The 25,458-nt window shown below is 40.8% G+C and overlaps 1 non-coding gene across 1 annotated transcript; it reads right to left on the bottom strand.

Annotated features, from left to right (window-relative positions):
- Nucleotides 1-14,042: 14,042 nt before the first annotated feature.
- On the bottom strand, nt 14,043-14,151 carry LOC131822362 (U6 spliceosomal RNA). The gene has a single exon (XR_009350234.1). It is a non-coding gene; the product is annotated as a U6 spliceosomal RNA (small nuclear RNA).
- Between the last annotated feature and the right edge of the window lie 11,307 nt (nt 14,152-25,458).

Raw genomic sequence — 25,458 nt, 5'->3', positions numbered from 1 at the left:
ACCATTCATTCTGATTCTATGCCAACTAACTCACTTTAACAGCTGCATAGTGTTCCATTGTATGCATGGCCCATCGTTTATTTTGCCAAACCTATCAATAGGCATTTAGTTTGTTCTAATGTTTATCACAAATACTACTATGTTATTTGTACACATAGCTATGTGCCTCTGTGATTATTTCTGTAGGATACATTTTTAGAAAGGTATTGCTATGGTAAATGGTATGCACATTTAGAATTTTAATAACACAGTCAAATAACCTCCTAGATTCTACTAATTTATACTCTTTCCAATAAGGTGTGAAACTATATTTTCCCCGTATACTTGCCAATTTGGGGTATTAATCTTTTTTCATCCTCAGCATTCTTTTTTTAATATTTTATTTATTTATTTGACAGAGAGAATGCTCACATGTAAGGGAAGCAGCAGGCAGGCAGAGGGAGAGGGAGAAGCAGACTCCCCACCAAGCAGGGAGCCCGATGTGAGACTCGATCCCAGAACCCTGGGATCATGACCTGAGCTGAAGGCAGATGCCCAGCAACTGAGCCACCCAGGCGCCCCATCCTTAGCATTCTTAATGGTGATTTTTGATGAACAGCTTTTTTAATTTGGTGAAATTAACTTATTTTTTAAAAGATTTTATTTATTCATTTGACAGACAGAGATCACAAGTAGGCAGAGAGGCAGGCAGAGAGAGAGGAAGCAGGCTCCCCGTGGAGCCGAGAGCCTGATGCGGGGCTCGATCTCAGGACCCCGGGGTCATGACCTGAGCTGAAAGCAGAGGCCTTAACCCACTGAGCCACCCAGGTGCCCCCTTATTTTTTCTTTTATGGTTACACTTTCTGTATTCTTTTTTTTTTTTTTTAAAGATTTGATTTATTTATTTGACAGGCAGAGATTACAAGTAGGCAGAGAGGCAGGCAGAGAGAGAGGAGGAAGCAGGCTCCCCACTGAGCAGAGAGCCCTATGTGAGGCTCGATCCTAGGACCCTGGGATCACGACCCGAGCCGAAGGCAGGGGCTTTAACCTACTGAGCCACCCAGGTGCCCCTCTGTATTCTTTTTTTTTAAAGATTTTATTTATTTATTTGTCAGGGAGAGGCGGAGAGAGATAGAGCAAGTGCACACAGGCAGGCAGAGGTAGAGAAAGAAGCAGGCTTCCAACTGAGCAAGGAGCCCAGTGTGGGACTTGATCCTTGCTGCTCTTTCTGCTTGTGCTCTCTTTCTCTAATAAATAAACAAAATCTTTTTAAAAAAATGCAATATAATGATCAAAATCAGAAAAATTATCATTGATACAATACTATTACTTTCCATATTCAGATTTTACCTCTTGTCCCAATGATGTCCTTTTTTAGCAATTTTTTTCCTGGTATGGAATAAAATCCAGGATATACATTGAATTTATTTGTCACATCACATTAGTCTCCTTTAATCTGGAATAGTGCCTCAGTCTTTCTTTTTTTTCCTTTCATGATGTTGGCATTTTTGAAGAGGACTGTCCAGTTATTTTGTAGAATGTTCTCTATTTTGGGTTTATCTAATGTTTGCTTATAGTTAGCCTCAGATTATGCATTTTTGTTGGAATATCACAGAGGTGAGGGTGTTTTTAGTGCATTACAACAGGAAGTACATGATATCAGTTTACCCCATAATCAGTACGGTTAGCTGTCTGTTTGGTTGAAGTGACTCTGCCAGTTTTCTCCATTGCAAATTTGCTACTTTCCCCTTTGTAATTAATACGCAATTTGTGGTGGAATCCATTGAGACTGTATAAATGTCTTCTTGTTTTTCATCAAACTTTCACTTAGGAGTTTTTAACATTCATTGATAATTGCTTAGTTGTTTACTATGATATGTGAACAATGGTGACTTTTAAAATACACCTCTAGTTCCACATTTATTAGTTATGAGATGGCATTCTACTATAAAGAAGAACTTTCCCTTTAATTTGATTTGATCAGTATGAACACATGGATTCTTATTTAGTGTCTGGTCTATGTTTTACTGTTATTGTTCAGTTTGATGCTTAAATGTGACCAGTGCGAGCCCCATAAGCTGATTTGTGTCCATTGGCATGTCCCCACCACTCTTTAGCACTTCTTTACTTTCTGAGATAGCAGGACTATCTCAGGCTTATCTTATATTTTCCTGCCCCAGCCCTGGAATTGACTATTTCTTTTTTTTTTTAAGATTTTATTTATTTATTTGAAAGACAGAGATCACAAGTAGGCAGAAAGGCAGGCAGAGAGAGGAAGGGAAGCAGGCTCCCTGCTGAGCAGAGAGCCCAATGTGGGACTTGATCCCAGGACCCTGGGATCATGACCTAAGCCGAAGGCAGAGGCTTTAACCCACTAAGCCACCCAGGTGCCCCTGGAATTGGCTATTTCTTTAAGGAGCCCTGGCTCTCTTAAGTGACGAATGATATTTAGAAACCAAGATCTGGGTGCTAGGTTGTTACTAGAGTATCTTAACTTTTGGGGTTTTGTTATTGTTGTTTGTTGTTGTTAGCAGAGAGACTTCAGAATTATCCTAGGCTTTTGAATTGCTTTCTATAACCCTACCAAGTGATTATCTAGGACTGTGCTTGAACACTTCATTATTTGAGGAAATTGCTCCAGAGGCTGTCCCTGTCATTGCTAGTCAGCTCTAATGTTTAACAGTCTTTTATATTTGAAAACAGTAGTCATTGGTTTCCTCTGCTAAGTCTTGCTTTCTCTGTGCTGAATATCCTGCCATTATTCTCCTGTACAGTTTTAAGGTCTACTCATCATTCTGGTTCTTCTGTTCTGTTCACACTTCAGTTCATTAATATCTCTCTTTAAAGACTAGCATCTAGAATGAAAGTACTATGTCAGATATGTGTGTTCTGATCAATATAGAGGAGTGGGTCAATAACTTTCTTTGTTCTAGACCCTATACTACCACTCATGCAGGCCAAGATTAAGTTACTTGTTTTTTTTTTTTTTTTAGATTTTTTCTTTATTTATCTGACAGAGATCACAAGTAGGCAGAGAGGCAGGCAGAGAGAGAGGAGGAAGCAGGCTCCCTGCAGAGCAGAGAGCCTGATGTGGGACTCGATCCCAGGACCCTGGGATCATGACCTGAGCCGAAGGCAGAGGCTTAACCCACTGAGCCACCTAGGTGCCCCTAAGTTACTTTTTTAAAAAAGATTTTATTTACTTATTGGACAGAGAGAGAGAGAGACCACAAGTAGGCAGAGAGGCAGGTGGGGGGCGGGGAGCAGGCTCCCCACTGAGCAGAGAGCCTGACATGGGGCTTGATCCCAGGGCCTGGGACCATGACCCAAGCTGAAGGCAGAGGCTTAACCCACTGAGCCACCCAGGTGCCCCAAGTTGCTTTTTTTTTTTTTTTTTTTTTTTTGACAGCTATACCAATCACTCTGTTGAGTGTTGAGTATGAGTTATGTTGAGCCTATAGTTAGTTGAAATCTATAAGACTTTAACTCTGTGGCTTTGTTCATCCACTTGGTACTTTCACAGTTGTGTTTAGGACCTGGTACAAGTCTTGATCTTTTTCTTTTTGATTTGTTAAATTTAGCCTATTATTCCTGCTTTTCAAGCCCACTTTGAATCTTGACTGCCATCCAGTATACTGTGTATCATTTCTAGTTGGTCATTTGCAAATTTGATTAGTATGCTATTAGTGTCTTCATACGAGTAACTATATAAAAATTTCAAGAAGGGCAGGGTAGGGCACTTGGGTGGCTCAGTTTGTTGGTCATCTGCCTTTGATTCAGGTCATGATCCCAGGATCCTGGGGTTGAGCCCCAAGTCAGGCTCCCTGCTCAGTGGGGAACCTGCTTCTCCCTCTGCCACTCCCCCTGCTTATGTTCTCTCTCTCTCTTTCTCTCAAATAAATAAATAAAATCTTTTTAAAAATAGTTATCCTCATTTTTTTTTTAAAAAGGAGGGTAGAGCTCAAATCTTTTCAGCCTGACTTGAGACTTTCTCTCATGTTTAAGTCAATCCACCAGATAAAGGTGGCTGCTATTCATCTGCCTTCAGCTGCTGTTGTACATAGGATCTGAATAAACAGACCTGTCACAATACAAAAAAATAGATCCAATGGCTAGTTTTTTCATAGGGTTAGAGCTTCAAGATCATAGAAAGGCTTGTTTATTGTAAGATGGAGGTCTTTCACAAAGTCCAAACTTATTCTTGATTGGAAATTGGCCAGTCTTGCTCAGTCTATATCCTCCTTGGTGCAGGGCAAAGAAAAATGTTTCAAAGACCCTAGACTATTCTACCTTAATCACAGAACCTTCATTGAATCTAAGGGACTTTAGGGGTCAACTAGTTCAAGCTTCAAAAATCTGTCTGACAAAACCTCCTATTAATGCACCCTTCTTTTTAAATCTGCTATATCAGAGTCAGCAAATACTTATACAACTTATTAAAGGGAAGAAAGGTGCCTTATAGAAAGGTGTTCTCAGAATTGCAAATAAGGATTGGAAAAGGTCGTTGTCTTAAAACAAAGTAAAATTAAATGTAGTGGATAAAGGTAGCTATTGGAAAGCATATATGTACAGAATTAACCTACCCTAAGGAGAAGCTTCTAAGTTTTCATTTAATGAGACTAGGTTATTTTTTAAGTTTTCATCAAAGACCAGAGAGTGTAGTCTCAAGAAGAAGAGAATGAAATGTAATACTGCAAAGAAATCCTAATTTATTCAACGGCTTTATAACTTCTCCATTGGAGATAGTGAGGGGTGAAGGGTTATTATCTGTAAGGAGCCTGGAAAGGGAAAGAATGATGTGTTGCTTCTTTAGCCTTTTCTGGGTGTCCTTTTTGTTGTTTATTTTAAATATTTTTATTTTTATTTTAATGTTTTTAGGTAATATGTGAATATTTCTCCTTCTTAAAAATATTAAAACATTACAAGTAAGAATAAGTTTCATTTCACCAATTCTATCATCTCCCATTCTAGTTAGGTGGGCTTTTTATAGAAATATCTTGAGTAGAGAAAGACAGTTTATCAGGTTTGTATAATTTAGTGGGCATATATCCTTTATGGATATAAACTCCTCTTGTTTTAAAAGAGGTACTCATGGGCAAGTAGGTGGCTCAGTCAGTGAAGGGTCTAACTCGATTTTGGCTCAGGTTGTGATCTCAGGGTTGTGAGATTGAGTCCATGCTGGGTGTGGAGCCTGTTTAGGATTCTCTCTCACCCTTTCCTTCTGTCCCTCCCCCACCTCTACCTGTGCATGCTCTCTTTCTTTAAAAAAAATAACCTTTTTTAAAAAGATTTTATTTATTTATTTGAGAGAGTGAGAGAATGAGAGCGAGTGAGCATGAGAGGGGAAAGGTCAGAGAGAGAAACAGACCCCCACCGAGCAGAGAACCCGGTGCAGGACTTGATCCCAGGACCCCAGGATCATAACCTGAGCTAAAGGCAGTCGCTCAACCAACTGAGCTACCCAGGCACCCAACCTGGTTTTTGTTTTTTTATATTTTTATTTATTTATTTGAGAGAGAGCGCGCGCACGTACAAGCAATGAGCAGGGACAGAGGAAGAGGGAGAAGCGGGGTTCCTGCTGAGCAGGGAGCCTGACACCAGGCTGGATCCCAGGACCCTGGGATCATGACCTGAGCTGAAGGCAGACACTTAACTGACTGAGCCACCCAGGCACCCCATATCAACATTTTAATATATAGTCTGGCCCACTGAATATGCCTTCTCCCCTAGAGAGACTGCCCTGTACAGATTATCCTGTCCTGGTCTTTGAGATAAACTTATTTCCCTTTGTAAATCAATACATTGGCATATAATCCAGCTAATCATCAGATTGGCTAGTTTGAATACCCTTGACGGTTGTGATGCTTAACCGCAAAGATACTGACTACCTAAGAGGTTGTTTTTCTGTAGTCAACAACTAAGCCTCCTGATCTTAAACAGCCCCCTTGACTTCTGTACATATAGTGAGGGATAGAAAAGCATTTTTTTCAAAAACTTCATGAGGAGCTTACAGTTTTACTGAGAAGATTAGACATGCGTGTGAGGCATTTCCTGAAGAATAGTTCAACACAAGACAATATAGTAAAGGGTTAATTGGACAGCATGGATGAATGCTCTATGATTTTTTCAAAGATTTATTTTATTTGAGAGAGAGAGAGCATGTGTGAGTGAGGGAAGGTGTGGAGGAAGAGAATCTTTCAGCAGACTTCACACTTAGTGCGGAGCCCAGTGCAGGGCTCGGTCCCACGATTCATGAAATCATGACCCGCACCAAAACTGAGAGTCAGATGCTCAACTCACTGAGCCACGCCAGTGCCCCAAGTGCTCTCTACAAATTCATATTCTCCTTCAGTGCCTGTTATCTCCTCTTCTTCCCTTTCATACAGGCTGACCTCCTGCGGGCCTGTGCTGGCTGTGGGCCCTCACCTCCTATGCTTGAATGCAGTGATGTGGCTTCTCTTCTGCTGTTGGCCTGGGATTGCAAGGGGTGGAAGAGAAGGGGCTCCAGGGACATGTGTTATGTTTTATTGTTTTTTATTAGGGTCATCTTACGCATTCTCATGGCTTCAACTGATTGTACAATACATCTCCTCACACAAATGTATGTCTGATCCAGACCTCTCTCCTGAGCTTTGGACTCTGTATGTATCTGCCTATTTACATAGGAACCTCAGACTCACCATTTCCCATAGTGAGCTCATTCTCCCCCCCCCCTCTAATCTTGTGCCTCCTCTTGTTTTTTTTTTTTTTTTTTTAATCTTTCTGAATGGCACCAATGTCAACTCAGTTGCCCAAGCCTGAAGCCTTCATATCGCCCTCCCTGTAGTTATTCTACCATCAAATCCTTTTGGGACCATTTGCTAAATATGCATTGAATCCATATACTTCTTTGTATTCCTACTGCCACTACCCTAACCCAGACCAGCGTCACCTCTCACCTGAACGATTGCACTGTCTCCTAATTCATCTACCCACCCCACTCTCTCCTACCCCCAAATCATTCTCCATACTACAGCCAGGAAATACTTTCTAAAGCACACCCTTCATACTATGCTTAGTGAAATAAGTCAGTCAGAGAAAGACAACTATCATATGATCTCCCTGATATGAGGAAGTGGAGATGCAATGTGGGGGGGCTGGGGGTAGGAAAAGAAGAAATGAAACAAGATGGGATCGGGAGGGATACAAACCTTAAGAGACTCTTAATCTCACAAAATAAACTGAGGGTTGCCGGGGGTGGGGAGTTGGGAGGGGGGGTTGGGTTATGGACATTGGGGAGGGTATGTGCTATGGTGAGTGCTGTGAAGTGTGTAAACCTGGCGATTCACAGACCTGTACCCCTGGGGCTAATAATACATTATATGTTTATGAAAAAATTTTTATTTTTAATTATTTGTTTTTTAAAAAAGATTTTATTTATTTATTTGACAGACAGAGATCACAAGTAGGCAGAGAGGCAGGCTTAGAGAGAGAGAGAGGAGGAAGCAGGCTCCCTGCCGAGCAGAGACCCCGACTCGGGGCTCGATCCCAGGACCCTGGGATCATGACCTGAGCCTGAAGGCAGAGGCTTTAACCCACTGAGCCACCCAGGTGCCCCATAAAAAATTTTTAAATTATTAAAAAATAAATAAAACACGCCCTTCAGTGACTTCCTAGTCCCATTAAGAGAAAGTTCAAATTTCTTTGCATAGCTTACAAGGCCTTACGTCTTGCTCCTGCCTCAGCTCCATTTACTTAAACTCTGTATCTCAGTCATTCTAAACTCTGTTTTCCATTCTTGGAGAATGCTGTACTCTTTTCCATTTGAATTCAAACCTTCACACATTGCTATTCCAATGTCTGGTCATTCCACTTTTAATGATGTTGTAATTGGTGAGTGCAGCTTGGTAACCTCTGAGTTCTTACATTGTAAATTTCCTTCCTTATTTGTCTTTCTTCTATTGGTTTTAGCATCCATTGATGATCACATTTGAATCAGCTCTTTTCTTTTCTTTTCTTAAAGATTTTATTTATTTATTTGACAGAGAGAGACACAGCAAGAGAGGGAACACAAGCAGGGGGAGTGGGAGAGCGAGAAACAGGCTTCCTGCTGAGCAGGGCGTCCAACACAGGTCTCCATCCCAGGACCCTGGGATCATGACCTGAGCTGAAGGCAGACGCATAAGGACTGAGCCACCAGGTGCCCCGAATCAGCTCTTTCATATGGGGTTTCAAACTGGTGATTTTTCTAGTCTTGTAATCCCTTCTACAGCCATTAGCTGGAATTCTCTTGTAAAGGATTTTCCTTATTGACTAAATCTATTTGGTACTGTAAAATACAGCTTGTACATGATTGGAAAGGTAAATGTTTAGTTCTTTTGTCATCATGTGTTTTAAGTTTATTTAAATTAGCAATTTGGAGTTTAGGACAATTTTACCAGAGAAACCATTTATAAGTGGTAGTTATAGTTCCAAATAGCAGAGGAAAGCCTGTTTAACCCACAGCAAAAATGAAACACTACACATCAGCAATGAGATGATTTTTTTGTGATATTAGCTATTAAAATACAATTGAATAATTTTTTTCAACCGAATAAGTTTTTAAATCTTAATGTAAGTGCTAGTACTTGAGAGAAAGGCAGTCTTGATTAGAGGAAGAAAAGGTAGGTGGATGCTTAATGGTGGTTTGAAGGGATGTGCTGAGTGCTTTCAAGAGCTTTTAGGATTTGAGGGTACTTGTTCTTCAGTCTAATTTCACTGAAAAATTTAGCTATTTCCACATCTGTGATGGGTGTAACATCAGCGCTGCTTTTATACTTAGCAACCAGGGCCCACAACCAGAGCCAATTTTCCGCTTGCAAATGGAGACAGTTACATTTTCCAGTATGCTGAGCATGAAAGGGGACTTAGGTGGATGTGAGTGAATGAAACAGAGCTGAGGGTGCTAAAAGGTAAGGTGGTAAAAGAAAGGACTTTAATGCTAGGACTGTAAGGTCTGAGGAGGGACCAGGGCCAGAACTAGGGTGAGACAAATGAGGGGCCTGTGGTGCCCATCTAACACTTGCTTGAACCGGAGAGGGAGTGCCTCTTCAAGTGTTGTGCCCTGTGGCAGTGACTCCGAGGTGTGAGGTGTCTGTGGGAAAGAGAGCAGCGAGAGCACGGAAGGACTCATATTAAGGCTCTAGGAATCCCAGTAACAGGGTTCCGGGGAACTGGAGTTCAAACCTAAGCAAAGACTCTAAATGTTGCCAGTCAGAACCCAGACCATATATGCTAGGAGAATAAGGTTCAAAAAACCAAAGAAGACTGGGATGCCCGGGTGGCTCAGTTGGTTGAGCAGCTGCCTTCGGTTCGGGTCCTAATCCCAGCGTCCTGGGATTGAGTCCCGCATCGGGCTCCTTGCTCGGTGGGGAGCCTGCTTCTCCCTCTGCCTCTGTCTGCCTGTGCTAGCTCTCTCTCTCTGATAAATAAATAAAATCTTTAAAAAAAAAGGTTAAAAAAAAACCAAAGAAGACTAAATATTGGAGGTCAAGAAAGGCCTCACAGAAGAGACCTGCGTTAGAATCAGAGGGCTCTTCTCAGGGGCGCCTGGGCAGCTTGGTTGTTAAGAGCTTGCCTTCAGCTCAGGTCTTGATCCCCGCCCTCCAGGTTCTGGAATTGAGCCCTGCTACAAGCTTCCTGTTCAGTGGGAAGTCTGCTTCTCCCTCTCCCTCTTCCATTCCCCCCTCCCCCTGCTTGTATTCCCCTCTTTTGCTCTGTCTCTCTCTCTCTCTCTCTCTCTGTCAAATAAATAAATAAAATCTTTAAAAGATTATTAAGTGTTTTCAAATGTACTTATAAGTAAAGCAGATACTGAAAATGAATCCTCATATACCCATTAACCACATTCAATAACTATTAAGATTTAGCTGATCGTGTTTCAGCTATCTCTTTTTTCTCTTTTTCTGTCCTTTCTTTCTTTTTTAAAAATTTGCTGGGAGCACCTGGGTGGCTCAGTCGGTTAGGCATCTGCCTTTGGCTCAGGTCATAATCTCGGAGTCCTGGGATCCAGCCCTGCGACAGGCTCCCTGCTCAGTGGGGAATCTGCTTCTCCCTCTCCCCTGCCCTTCCCCCCTGCTCTCTCTCTGAAATAAATAAAATCTAAAAAAAAAAATTGCTGAAGTATTTATTTATTTATTTATTTAGAAACACAGGGAGAGGGACGCCTGGGTGGCTCAGTTGGTTGGACGACTGCCTTCGGCTCAGGTCATGATCCCGGAGTCGCGGGATCGAGTCCCGCATCAGGCTCCCAGCTCCATGGGGAGTCTGCTTCACTCTCTGACCTTCTCCTTGCTCATGCTCTCTCTCACTGTTTCTCTATCAAATAAATAAATAAAATCTTTAAAAAAAAAAAAAAAAAAAAAGAAACACAGGGAGAGAGGGAACACAAGCACGGGGAGTGGGAGAGGGAGAAACAGGCCTCCAGCCGAACAGGGAGCCCGATGCGGGGCTAGATCCCGGGATCACGACCCAAGCTGAAAACAGATGCTCAATGACTGAGCCACCCAAGCGCCCTTGCTGAAGTATTTTAAAGCCAATCCCAGGCATCACGTTATTTCATCCCTGCTCATTTCATAGGCATGTCTCAAAGGTAGACATTTTCTTGTATAACCATGCTGTCATGCTATCTTACAAAATTAATAATTCCTGGGGCACCTTGGTGGCTCAGCCATTAAGCATCTGCCTTTAGCTCAGGTCATGATCCCAGGGTCCTGCTCAGTAGGGAGCCTGCTCTTCTCTCTCCCACTCCTCTTGCTGTGTCTCTCTCTGTCACATAAACAAATAAAACAGTTAATAATGCCTTAATAGAATCTAATACCCTATTATAAAAATACCCCATTATAAAAGTTACCAGATTATCTTTAAAAATAGTCCAAAAGTTGGGGTTTTTTTTCATATAAGAATCCAAACAAGGTCCATCCATTACATTTGGTTATGATCTCATTTATTCCCCAGCTTTATTGAGGTTGCTATAGACTTAAATGTTTATGTTGAACATATTTTGAAATCTAGCCTCCCCCCTCCCCGTAATGGTAAAAAGAGGTGGGGGTTTGGGGAGGGGATTAGATCATGAGAATGGAGCCCTGATGAATGGGATTAATGCTTTTTTAAAAGAGACCCCAGAAAAATGCCTCACCCATTTCACCATGTGAGAACACAGCAAAAAGAGAGTCAGGACACTTGGGTGGTTCAGTCAGTTAAGCATCTGCCTTTGGCTCAGGTCATGATTTCGGGGTCCTGGGATCGAGCCCCACATTGGGCTCTCCACTCAGCGGCAAGTCTGCTTCTCCCTCAATCTCTGTGATCTCTCTCGCCCTCTCTCAAATAAGTAAGTAAAATCTTAGGGGAAAAAAAAAGAGAGGGAGAGTTATCTATGAGCCAGAAGCAGGCTTTCAGCAGATACTTAATTTGCCAATGCTCTGATCTTAGAATTCCCTGCCTCTAGAATTCAGAGACATAAATTTCCGTTGTTTATAAGCCACCTAATGTGTGGTATTTTGGTATAGCAGCCTGGATGGACTGAAACAAACTATAATTGACAATTCAGACTTGTATGTATTTAAGATGTGTAACTTGGTGATTTGATAGACTTATGAAATATTCTCCACAGTCAAAGGGGAGAGGAGGAAGGTGGGAAAAGTTAGTCAAGGGGTACAAAGTTTCAGTTATGTAAGATAGTTATTATCTCTTAAGTCTTTCTTTTTTTTAAAGATTTTATTCATTTATTTGACAGACAGAAATCACAAGTAGGCAGAGAGAAAGGGGGAAGCAGACTCCCTGTTGAGCAGAGAGCCCGATGCGGGGGCTTGATCCCTGGACCCTGAGATCATGACCCCAGCTGAAAGGCAGAGGCTTTAACCCACTGAGCCACCTAGGCACCCCTCTTAAGTCTTTCTTAATCTAAAGCAGTCTGTACCTCACTTGTTTTTTTCAAGCCATTGGCTTATTGCAGAAAGTGGATCAGTTTTCCTATAGAAAATCCTACATTGTGGATTTGTCTGTTTGCTTTCTTTTTTTTTTTTTTCTAAGGATTTTATTTGTTTATTTGACAGACAGAGATCACAAGTAGGCAGAGAGGCAGGCAGAGAGAGTGGAGGAAGCAGGCTCCCTGCTGAGCAGAGAGCCAGATGTGGGGCTCTATCCCAGGACCCTGGGATCATAACCTGAGCTAAAGGCAGAGGCCTTAACCCACTGAGCCACCCAGGCGCCCCTGTCTGTTTGCTTTCTTATTCTGTCATTTACTTTGTTCCTCTGTACTCCATATTTGTCTATAATGGACGTTAGCTTTAGAAGTTTGATGATACTCAAACTAAACTTTTTTTTGTCAAGAATACTTCACAGAGGTTGCTGTGTAATTCACTTTGAATCACATCTGGAGGCACAGGTCTATTAACGCATAGGTGATACCTGATTCCTTCATTATGATGTTTTATCTAATGGTCAAATCTATCGACGATGATTGGCAAAATTAATTATTTTACTAAGAGTTTCAAAATGGTGATTTCCTAATTTTATCTTCTATATTAATTAGTTTCTGAAAGTAAACTTTCTGTCCTCAACTATGGCTGTAGGATTACCTTTAAAGGGAAGGCAGTGAGAAATGCTTAATTCTTGATCTTGGACTTGATTGACAATTTTCAGAATAAAGAGTTGGTGCCCTAGTTATTTTCAGTGATATCTAATGAATTGTGTTTTTTTCTCTATCATTGTGAACTCATTTTTTTAATGTGTTCAGTGGGTTTCAACTGATTGAATTCATTATTCTTGTTAATGCTTGAATCATCCTTTATTTTACCAGAACTTTGCTGCTTATATTCCTCTGACATTATTCATTAGGGTTCCATATTTGCTTGATTTCTGGCACAAAGCTTACATGTATAGTTCTTGCCCCAGACCTGCCATTTCCCTAAGAAGCTCTAGTTTATTTATATTTTCTTTTTTTATCAACAGCTTTATTGAGGTATAATTTACATAGCATAAAGGTATACGATTCAGTGATTTTTTAAATACATTTATATAATTGTGCAACCATGACCACAATCCAATTTTAGAATGTTTCCATCAGGCTATGAGATCTCTTATACCTTTTCAGTCATTCCCCTTTCCCACCCCTAGCTCTAAGCAACAGCTAATCTTCTTTATGTCTCTATTGACTTATATTTTCTAGAGATTTCATATGAGTGGAATCATATATTATATAGCCTTTTCCATCTGGATGCTTTCATTTAGCATTAGTTTTTTTTAATTGAGATGTAATTCACATACCATAAAGCCCACCATTTTAAAGTATATAACTCAGTATTTTTTAGTATGTTCACAAGGTTATGGAACTGTGACCATTATCTAATTCCAGAACATTTGTTTCTTACCAAAAAGGAACTCCGTACTGGTGAGCAGTCACTTTCCACTTCTCCTTCCACTTGGCCCCCAGCACCCAATAATCTACTTTCTGTGGATTTGCCCACTCTGGATAGTTCATATAAATGGAATGATACAATATGCGACTTTTTGCCCTGCTTCTTTCACTTAGCATAGTGTTTTTAAGGTTTATCCATGTCAGAGCATCTATCAGTACCTAGTTCATTCCTTTTTATGACTGATTAGTATTCCATTGTACAAATGCACGGTCGACCTTGAAAGTAAAATAGTCAGTTATTGTACCAGCGAAGGGGTTTAGTTGGGAGTAGCAGAGGAATTGCATTTCAGGGCAAGCCAGCTCTTGCCATAGGCAAGATGGGAGAACAAGAGAGGACTGCTTTGTTGTAGAGAAAAGGGGGGTGTTGGGAAGGGGCTGTTATAAACAAAAAGTCCATTGGAGTAAACTGGGAGTTTGAAGCATAGTGGCTTTTCACTGGTTGAGTTGCGGTAGTCTCTCATTGCCTGGGCCATTGCTGGGCAAAAAGAAAATCTTCCTCCATCCCGCTGGGAGGGTAAAGGAAGTTTCTTACCCTTGGGTCTGCAAAGGGGTACAGGGAGTGGCATGGCATGAGAGCTCCCCCTTCTGGCTTCCTGGCAGCTTTTTATTTCATTTCATTTTTAAAAAATAAAGTATGGAATGCTTCATGAATTTGCGGGTCATCCTTGAACAGCAGCCGGTGCTAATCTTCTCTGTGTCGTTCCAAGTTCTAGTATATGTGCTGCCCAAGCGAGTACACATGACTGCATTTTTTTAAAGATTTTATTTATTTATTTAACAGACGGAGATCACAAGTAGGCAGAGAAGCAGGCAGAGAGAGAGGAGGAAGCAGGCTCCCAGCTGAGCAGAGAGCCCGACATGGGGCTCGATCCCAGGACCCTGGGATCATGACCTGAGCCGAAGGCAGAGGCTTTAACCCACTGAGCCACCCAGGTGCCCCACATGCTGCATTTTAAACGAGGTTTCCTTTATTCAGTTTCACAGTACCTTATCTCCTTTATCAGTTGATGGACATTTTAGAGTCGTTTCTACTTTTTGGGTCATATATGGTTACTATATGATTAACATTTTGAGGAACCGTTAACACGGTTTTCTAAATCAGTCACACCATTTTACATTTCCACCAGCAGTTTTCTCCCCATCCTTGTCAACACTTGTTTATTGTCCTTCTTCTTTTTTTTAATCATAGCCACCCTAGTGGCTACAGCCACTTTGGAAAACAGTCAGCAGGTCCTCAAAAGGTTAAGCTCAGGTTCTGATACCACCCCCCAACCCCCAGAGGCCCTTGTGGTTTTGTTTCTTTCTTTGCTTAACTGGACTGCCTGGACTAATTCTGTAGAGTCTGTCTTCACAGAATGCACAGTGTGTAGCCCATTGATGTTTCTCTTCAGTTTTTTTTTTTTTTAAATTCTTTTTACTTTTAAGCCTGGCTTCCTAGGTGTCCTTCCTGGGGTCAGGATAACTTAGTGGTCAGCCAGTGCTCTTTTTAGAGGTTGTCCTGTTGAAGCACCTTGAGCCAGTATTGTCTTCCACCATTTATTGATGGAATTATGTGTGGGTTAAGCAGCAAATTCAAAGCTCAGGGAGTTTATGGGTCTTACTGATTTTTACTTTCTGCTGGGTTTTCTCATGTGTCCTCTGTGTCCATGCAAGGTTTCACATTCATTGGGGGAAGTGTAGATAACTAGGACCTTCTCCAGTATCCTGAGCTTGAGTGCAGCCTTACACATAGGCATGGCCTTCTATATCACCAGGGAAATGAGGGAGGTTATCAAGTCCCACTAGGGCTGTCTTGTTTTCTGGGTCTCTCTGGCTAAACTTTTGGCAGCAACTGTTCTGTTGCTTCTTGCCCCAACCAACACTGTGATCTCAGGTAACCATGCTGTGTTTTTCCCTGATCTAAGGAGTTTGCTTTTGTTTTCAATACCTCTGGGCATAGGACTTTTTTGTACTCATTCCTGAACAAGTAATTCCCCTCTAGCAGCCAAGTTGTTAGTTTTTATGGCTAGTCTTGCCCTGCCCTTGTAGCTCCAGTGGAGCTGGGAAGGAGGGGGATGGGATGTGAATAGCCTCAGGCTGAAACACCAGAGATTCCCACTGTTCTGACCCAAGGTTCAATAGGTTTTCTTGAACGCTTCTCAATTTATTTAATTTTTATTTATTTCCACAGTCCTGGGATGGTTGTTTTTGACCATTTTCTACAGTTATATTGCTGTTTTGGCAGGGGAGGATTTGCTGAGCTCCTTACTCTGTCATTCCTGCAGTCCTGCCTAATTTATATTTTAAAAGATTGTTCTGATAACAGTGGAAGTGGTGGGTGATGGGCAAACTGGTGGTCAGGAGTATAGGATTTTACTCAGTAGTACTTTGTTATCTGTAAACAGGAATGCAAAATAAAAATAGTTGGGTTGGTTTGTCCAAGGGGGGGATTGGCAGAATAGGTTTGGTGGGAAAATCAAGGGAATAGGAGAATTCCAAGTGCTGGTTACTGTCATTGAAGACTCACTGTCCCTGGGATCTCTCCTAGGTAGAGAAGGAAGTGAAGTTCAAGGGGACATGGTAGCCTTGGAGAATAGGTAAAAGAGCTGATGGATTCAAGGCCTTGAAAGAGTCGAGTAGATTTGGCATTTGGTTTTAGAGGTAGAACCATTCCAAGTATCACAACAGAAAGAGATGATTGAAACAGTTGAGATGAAGAAATTAGAATAGAATATGTCAAGGAGCTGTGAAATATGTATGTTAGATCATCAAGGGGGGGATGAAGAAGGCTTTCAGGATGAAAAGGTGAAAGGAAAGCAGTTAGTATTAAAGTCCTTAGTAAATGTAGGAGGGAGACATGAAAGTTGACATTGAACACTGAAAGGGTGATAAAATTGAGTAGTATGGACTTTGAGGAAAGAAGGGCTTTTGAGTGGAGATGATGAAATAATACTTTGGGGATACAGTAAAGAAGACATGAGAAGATGCTAACCTGATCTTGATTTATAGGAAGGGTTGAGTAAAGGAAAATGAGCAACCACCCATTCAGAGCTCTGCAAAGGAAACAATAGAATTTAAGACATCCAGAGTTAGGAAGAGATGGAAGCTTAGTTCATGAGCAAAAGCAAAAGTGAGGCTGTTTTAGGAACTGGTGGATAGTTGGGGTTTTTTGTTTGTTCACTCGTTTTACTTAAGCATAGGATGCAATTAGGGGTATAATAGGAGATAATACTGCAATCTGTGTGATTAGTGTGAATCTAAAATATAACTAGGGTCATTATTGTTTAAAGTATTATTAGTCAGATGGTATACTAAGGAAATTTTCTGAAGTTATTTTGCTTAGACCTCATAGAAATTTTGGAACTGGTGTTGGTAGTTGGGAAGCAATTTGACAGCTTTGGAATATTTTGACTGCAACAAATGGGAAATTGGTGTATATATATCTGATAAGCCACTAATGCCACCATTGGAATTGAAATTGACTATGGATCACAATTTGATAGTAATGTGTCTAGTAGACGGTGATGAATTTTGGTCTTTTTGTAATTAGAAATTTGGAGCTTTAAAAATGTATTCTTTTTTTTTTTTTTTTTTTTTGGAATACTCATTTTCCGTCTTTTCTAGAACCATCTAAAACCCACAATATTTAGAAGACTGTGTAGGATCTGCTTCGTGTGAGGGGTTTGATCTCAGTTGCTCTGACTCTATTTGATATGATTCTATGTCTTGGTAAGGTGAATAGGAGAAGAGAAAATGTAAAGCAAAAATGAGACTGAATTGGAGACCTAGAGCTCCGGTTCCAAAAAGCTTCAGAAGATTAACTGCTGTGATGGTGATCTGGCATGTATTCAGTTCTAGCTATCATTTGTTACGAATTGAAAGAACATTGAAATAATTGTATGCTGAGGTGCATAATTGCTGGCAATGGGATGGAGGAGGGGAGTGGTTAGCTGGCAAGGAGCCTTGGGGTTGTTTTTATCTTAATGCTGGATATTTGGTATTGGTCGATAACAGGAGAAAAATTATTTATGATCATGCTGGGGACTCAATACATTGATTTCTACTCTGTAATAATATGAAAGACTTTAGTGGTTACTCTTATAGATGTCACATTTCTTCTTCTTCTTCTTCTTCTTCTTCTTCTTCTTTTTTTGGTCATTCTGGCAGCCATCAGCAAAGCAATCACAAAAGAGCTATTGCCTGTACAGTTCTCTTCATCATTTGTGACCTGGGATATTGAGCTCGTGGGCTGGCAGAATTCCAGTCCATGAGGCAATCTGTGTCATTCTGGTCTAGCCAGGTGAGTAGTCCCTATGGGCTGGTTTCTTGTTCTCTAGAAAAGAACAAGCAAGAGGAAAAAAAAAGCAAAGCAGCGTAATATGGAAAAATATAGATATGAATCTTGGGCCCTAGAGGAGAAGCTAAGGCCTGGGCGGTAAGCAGCAAAACAGGCGGAGAGGACCCTGGGGGTTGTGTACAAGTTCGATAGAGTGGTATTCATGAAATAGAAACACCAAGAGAATGAAGTCTGTTTTGGGACCTGGCTTGGCTTCAAGAATGAGGAAACTTAGGTTGAACTGCAATAAAAATATCTATGAAGGCAAGGTTAAATACAAAGGAAGTATGCTTTGAAGTTAAAATGGATCGAAATTTAATTGTAATGAAGTGTCTTTTTCCTATGAAATATTAGCTATCTAGAGATGAGAATGATATTGTGAAAATTTTATTAATATTTAAGAGTTAAGAGAATGAATCCTGGCTCTTTGACATACCAGCTGTGTGTTCGTGGGAAAATTACTTACCTTTTCCCAAGCTCAGTTTCTTTACCTATCAGACAGATTAAGGATACTGACATGGTTGTTGTAAGAGTTAAATGAAAAAATACATAACGTGTATCACATGATGCCTGGCACATACTTAGAGCTCAATACATAGTCACCATGATCCAGCAGTGGAAGGGAGAGTTAACAAGATGGATGTTCAATAATGAGATGAATTTTCTTCACAGGTAGGTGTGTAATTATTTATTTCTTGTCAGAGCAGCTTGCAGTAAGTTGTTTCAGGGTCAGAATCTCTTGGAGATCAGGCTACAAGGAGTGCTAATTAGGCCAATTTGAAGGAGGGTGACTTCCTCTGCTTCCTGAGTTGGCAACAAATTAGGTCTCCCCTGCACTTTCTTCCCAGGATAGGGCTTTTAACAGGAGCATTTTTTCATTAGATTTACCATTAGTGTTTCTAATACTTTAGTTTGTTTGACTAGGAACTTGAATTTGGAGGAAGATGGCAAAATGGTGGACAAGTTAGGTGTCCAGCCCATGCTAGCTAGAAGCAGAAAATATGGTAAGAGGGTAAAAGGTAAAGATTTCTCCGTAATGCGGATCACCTTCTGGATGGAATTTTTTTTTAAAGATTTCATTTATTCATTTGTCAGAGAGAGAAAGAGACAGTACAAGTAGGCAGAGGGAGAAGCAGGCTCCGAGCCTGATGCGCGACTTGATCCCAGGACTCCAGGATCATGACCTGGGCCAAAAGCAGACACTTAACCAACTGAGCCACCTAGGCACCCCCTGGATTGAATTTAATCAGCTCCCTTGTCCAGGCAGAGTGAAGCAGAATGCCTGGAGTTGAAGTGTCACAGGGAGCCTAAACAGAGGTCCTAATGAGGCTCTCTGGCCAGACTATTCAAATTGAGGAGGAGGAGGAGGTGGGCTTCTCAGTCTAGATAGCAAAGGAGGACATGGACTATACTTTCATGGAACTGTTTTTGTTAAGCCTAAAAAGGAGCCGTGGAAGAGAAAGTTTAAAGGAACAGGATTCTTGTTGCTGTTATTTCATATTCTGTTCGAACAGTCTCTGATTTACTTTCTTTCCCCTTTTAAGTGGGCTTTACTTTTAGAGCAATTTTAAGTTCACATCAGAATCGATCTGAGAGTACAGAGTTCCCATATGCCCTCTACCCCCTCACCCTAATCTCCCTCATGATCAGCATATTTGTCACACTCAAGGAACCTACACAGATACACTGGCATCATCCAAAGTCTATAGTTTACTTTAGGGTTCCCTCTTGGTGTTGTTCCTTCTATGGATTGTGATGCAGAAGGGCATATATCCACCATTAATGTATTATAAGGAGTAGTTTCATGCCCTAAAATTCCTATGTGGTCTGACAAATAAATAAATCTTTAAAAAATAAAAAAAATTTAAAAATAAAATATATAATTCAATTGTATAATTTAATGTATTGATCTTTAAAAGAACCAGCTTTTGATTTCTTTGATTTCCTCTATTAATTTCCTCTTTTTAGTTTTATTAATTTCTACTCTAATTCTTGTTATTTCTTTTCTTTCCTTAGATCATTTATTTATTTATTTTGCAGAGACACAGTGAGAGAGGGAACTCAAGCAGGGGGAGTGGGAGAGGGAGAAGCAGGCTCCCCACCAAGCAGGGAGCCCAGTGCAGGGCTCAATCCCTGGATCCCGGGATCATGACCTGAGCCGAAGGCAGACTATGCCACCCAAGCGCCCCTGGATCTTGTTTTCTAATCCACTCTGACAATCTCTTTTAATTGGTACATTTAGACCATTGACATTAACGTGATAGTATTTGCCATTGCCGGTCGAAGGCATTCTTAATTTCTGTTATAGTGTTTTTGATCTCTAGCAATTCTTTTTGATTCTTTTTTAGAATTTCCGTCTCTCTGCTTAAATTTCTTATCTGTTCTTGCATGTTATCTTGCATGTTATGCCCCTAGCATGTTAATCATAATTGTTTTAGATTTATGATCTGATCATTTCAACACCTGGGTTTGGTTCTGATATTTGCTCTGTCTCTTCAAACTGTATGTTTTGCCCTTTGCTATGCCTTGTAACATTTTGGTGGAAACCAGACATGATGTGCTAGGTAAAAGGAATTTTGGTAAATATGCCTATACCAGTGATATACTGGTAAAATGTGGCAGGAAGGGAAGCATTTTATAGTCCTATGATTAGGTCTCAGTTCTTCAGTAGCCTCTGCCTCTGCGCTGTGAACCTTCTCTCTCAGTTTTTTTCCCCCACCCCTTAGGTGATACAGGGTGGCTAGAGGGGTCAGGAGTTGGGTGTTTCCCTTCCCCCAGGTTGGTCATGCTCTGATAAAAGCCCAGTAGGTTAGGCTGCCATAAAGTAGTTTCTCTTGAGGGCAGGCCTTGTTAGGTAGAACACAGTGGTCTGGTACGTTTTAGAATGATTACTTTGCTCCCCTCTTGTTGGAATCCTGAGGAGATTTTTCTTTAGTCTTCCCTATAAGAATCTGGAGGTAAAACTCATAAAATTCTGGAGGTCCCCATGACTGGGTCTCCATGGATTTTTAAAAAAGGTTTATTTATTTATTCAAGAGAGAAAGAGAGAGAGAGAAAGCAAGCATGGTGGGGAGGGGCAGTGGGAGAGAGAATCCAAGCCAGCTCCACGCTGAGCGTGGAGCCCAACGTGGGGCTCAATCCCACAACCCTGAGATCACTATGGGAGCCAAAGCTAAGAGTCTGCCCACTGACTGACTGTACTGCCCAGGTGCCCTGTCTCCCTGGACTTTTTTTTTTTTTTTTTTTAATCTCTCAGGTTTGTCTACTCTGAGCCTCTAGCATTTTATCAATTATGGTTCAGATTTTCCTATACCAGTACTGGTTCTTACAGAGGTTTCTTCTCTGATAAGTTATGATTCTCTGTGTCTGCCTATCTCTCCAATTTTGGGAGCAGTGGTCTGCCTTGTGACCTTCCTTTTCTGACAGATCTAGGAAGAATTGTTGATTTTTTTTTAACACTTTACTCATTTATTTTGGAGAGACATACAGAGAGCACAAGAGAGAGCGAGCACAAGCAGGGAGGAAGGGCAGAGGGAAAGGGAGAAAGGGAGAAGCAGATTCCCACCGAGCAAGGAGCCTGATGTGGGGCTCGATCCCAGGACCCCAGGATCATGACCTGAACCAAAGGTAGACACTTAACATACAGAGCTACCCAGGTGCCCCGAATTGTTGATTTTTCAGTTCATTAAGCTTTTTACTTGTTGGGATGGAGTGGCAGACTGGAAAGTGGAAGTCTCCTTTGTCAGGTTTGTTTGTTTGTTTGTTTGTGTTTGAGAGAGAGAGAGAGAGAGAAGAGAGCATGTGAGTGGTGGGGAAGGGGGAGGGCCAGAGGGAGAGAGAGAATCTTAAGCAGGCTCCATGCCAGTGCAGAACCTGATGCTGGGCTCAATATCATGACCCTGAGATCATGACCTGAGCGGAAATCAAGAGTCAGGCTTAGGGGCACCTGGGTGGCTCACTCGGTTGGGCAGCTGCCTTGGCTCAGGTCATGATCCCAGGGTCCTGGGATCGAGCCCCACATCCGGCTCTCTGATCAGCAGAGAGCCTGCTTCTCCCTCCCCTCTGCCTGCCACTCTGCCCACTTGTGCTCTTTATCTGTCTGTTGAATAAATAATAAAAATCTTAAAAAAAAAAAAAAAGAGTCAGGGCTTAACTGACTGAGCCTCCCAGGCACCCCTCCTTTGCCAATGTTTTTTTTTTTTTTTTTTTTTTTTTAATATTTATTTATTTCACAGGCAAAGCATACCTGTTTTTTCCTTTGGTTACTTGTGTTTTGGTATCATACCTATGAATTCATCACCTAATTCAGGTAATGAAGATTTACACTCATGTTACATTGAGGTCTTTTTTTTTTTTTTATAAAGATTTTATTTATTTATCAGAGAGAGAGAGGGGGAGAGAGTGAGCACAGGCAGACAGAATGGCAGGCAGAGGTAGAGGGAGAAGCAGGCTCCCCGCCGAACAAAGAGCCTGATGTGGGACTCGATCCCAGGACGCTGGGATCATGACCTGAGCCGAAGGCAGCTGCCCAACCAACTGAGCCACCCAGGCGTCCCTACATTGAGGTCTTTGATCCGTTTTGTTAATTTTGTCTATGATAAGAGGTAAGGATCCAACTTCATCTTTTGCATGTGACTATCCTGGGTCCCTTGAATTTCCATATGAATTTTAGGTTCAGCTTATAAATTTTTACAAAGAAACAGCCTTAAGGAATTTCCTTAATTTCATTTTTAGATTGTTTTTTTGCAAGTGTGCAAGTTTATAGAAATACCACCATTTTTTTGTATATTTATATCATATCCTGCACCCCTGCTGAATTCAATTCTTAGTAGTAATTGGTTTTTAATGGATTTCTTAGGATTTTCTACATACAAGACCACATCATCTACAAACAGATACTTTTACTTTTTTTTTTCCAGTGTAGATGCCTTGCATTTCTTTTTCTTGCCTAATTGCCCTGGCTAGATCCTTCAGTGTGATGTTGAATACAAGTGGCAAGAGTAAACATATTTGTCTTACTCCTGGACCTAGGGAAAAGCATTCACGTCTTTCACCATTAAATATTATATTAGCTGTGGGTTTTTCATACATGCCCTTTATCAAGTTGAGGAAATTCCCTTTGCTCCTACTTTTTTGAGTGTTTTATCCTGAAGAGGTTTTGAAGTTTGCCTGTTTTTTGTGTCTATTGAGATGGTCATGTGTTTTTTTTTAACATCTTAATTTTAATTTTTTTCAGTGTTTCAAGATTCAGGGTTTTTTTGCACCACCCCAGTGCTCCATGCAATATGTGCCCTCCTTAATACCCACCACCAGGCTCACCCATCTCCCTACCCCCCTCCCTTCCAAAACCCTCAGTTCATGTGTTTTTATTTTTTTCTTTATCCTGTAGATTTGGTGTTTTACACTAATTGATTTTTGGATGTTAGACCAACATTGTGCTCTTGGGATAAATCTTACTTGGTCACGGTTTATAATCCTTTTTAGTTTGTGTGTGTGTGTGTGTGTGTAGTCATGAGAGATTTCTGGTCTGTAATTTTCTTGTCTAGCAATGTCTTTGGTTTTGATATGAGGGTGATATTAACCTCATAGACCAAGTTAGGAAGTGTTCTCTCTTTTGTTTATTGGAAGAGTTTGTGGAGAATTGATATTACTCTTTCTTAAGTGTTTGGTATAATTCACTAGTGAAGCCACCTGTGTCTGGGCTTTGCTTTGTGGGAAGTGTTTTGATCACTACATCAATCTTTTTACTTATTTAGATGTGTTCAGATTTTTTTATTTCTTCTTGAGTCATTTTAGTTACTGTATGTATTTCTAGGGATTTGTCCATTTCATCTGGGTTATATAATTTGTTGACATACAGTTGTTCATAGTACTGCCTAGTAATCTTTTTGCATTTCTAATGTGAGTAGTGTAATCCCCACTTTCATTCCTGATTTTAGTACTTTGAGACTTTTTTCCTTTTTTTTTTTTTTTTTAAAGATTTTATTTATTTGACAGAGAGAAATCACAAGTGGGCAGAGAGAGAGAGAGGAGGAAGCAGGCTCCCAGAGAGAGCCCGATGCGGGACTCGATCTCAGGACCCCGAGACCACGACCTGAGCCGAAGGCAGCGGCTTAACCCACTGAGCCACCCAGGCGCCCCCTTTTTTCCTTTTTTTTCTTCATCAGTCTAGCTAAAGGTTTGGCAGTTTTGTTGATCTTTTCAAAGAATCAACTTTTGATTTTATTGATTTCTCTTTTTTGTTTTTCTCGTCTCTATTTTATTATATTATAGTCTCATCCTTATTATTTTCTTTCTTCTGTCTGCTTTGGGCTTAGTTGGCTCTTCTTTTTCCAGTATCTTCAAGTGGAAGGTTAGGTTGCTGATGTGAGATCTTTCTTTTTTAATGTAGACATTTATATCTATATAATTCCTTGTAAGCACTGCTTTTGTGGCAACCTAGAAGTTTTGATATGTTGTGTTTACATTTTTACTCATCTCATAGTATTTTCTAATTTCCCTTGTGATTTTTATTTGAACCCTTGCTTTTCCAGGAGTGCCTGGTTTAATTTCCACATGTTTGTTAATTTCCCCAAATTTTTGATACTAATCTCTAATTTTACTCCATTGTGATCAGAGAATATAGTTCACACAATTTCCATCATTTTAAATTTACTGAGGCCTAGCACATAGTCAGTTCTAGAGAATGTTCCATGAGCACTTCAGAGGGATGAGTATTCTTTTATTGTTGGATGTAACATTCTAAAGATGTATGTTAGGTCTAATTGGCATAAAATATTGTTTAAATTTTCAATTTATTTTGTTGGTCTTCTGTCCTGTTGTTCATTATTAAAAGTGGGGTATTGGGGACGCCTGGGTGGCTCAGTCAATTAAGCATCTGCCTTTGGCTCAGGTCGTGATCCCAGGGTCCTAGAATCGAGCCCCATGTTGGGTTCCCTGCTTCTCCCTCTCCTTCTGCCTGCTGTTCTGCCTACTTGTGCTCTCTCTCTCTGTCAAACAAATTTTTAAAAAATCTTTTAAAGGGGCACCTGGGTGGCTCAGTGGGTTAAAGCCTCTGCCTTCGGCTCAGATCATGATCCTAGGGTCCTGGGATTGAGCCCCACGTCGGGCTCTCTGCTTGGCAGGGAGCCTGCCTCCTCCTCTCTCTCTCTGCCTACTTGTGATCTCTGTCTGTCAAATAAATAAATAAAATCTTTAAAAAATAATAAAAATAAAAAAAAAAATAGGGGCACCTGGGTGCCTCAGTGGGTTAAAGCCTCTGCCTTCGGCTCAGGTCATGATCCCCGCATAGGGCTCTCTGCTTGGCAGGGAGCCTGCCTCCTCCTCTCTCTCTCTGCCTGCCTCTCTGCCTACTTGTGATCTCTGTCTGTCAAATAAATAAATAAAATATTTTTAAAAAATAAATAAATAAAATAAAAAATCTTTTTAAAAAAGTAAGATATTGAAGTCTCCAGCTATTATTGTTGAATTGTGTATTTATCCTTTCAATTCTGCTTCACATATTTTGGGGTTCTTTGGTTAGGTATATATTTATTTTAATTGTTATATAGTTCTGCTAGACTTATTATTATAAAATGTCCCTCTTTATTTCTAGTTACATTTTATTCTTTTTTTAAAGTATTTTTTTAATTTTTAAATAATCTCTACACCCAGCGTGGGGCCCAGACTTACAACCCTGAGATCAAGAGTCGCATGCTATACTGATTGAGCCAGTATCAAGAGTCGCATG

Source organism: Mustela lutreola, chromosome X, assembly GCF_030435805.1.
Source record: "Mustela lutreola isolate mMusLut2 chromosome X, mMusLut2.pri, whole genome shotgun sequence".
In the NCBI taxonomy this organism is placed as follows: domain Eukaryota; kingdom Metazoa; phylum Chordata; class Mammalia; order Carnivora; family Mustelidae; genus Mustela; species Mustela lutreola.
This window is presented reverse-complemented; position numbering and strand designations above follow the sequence as displayed.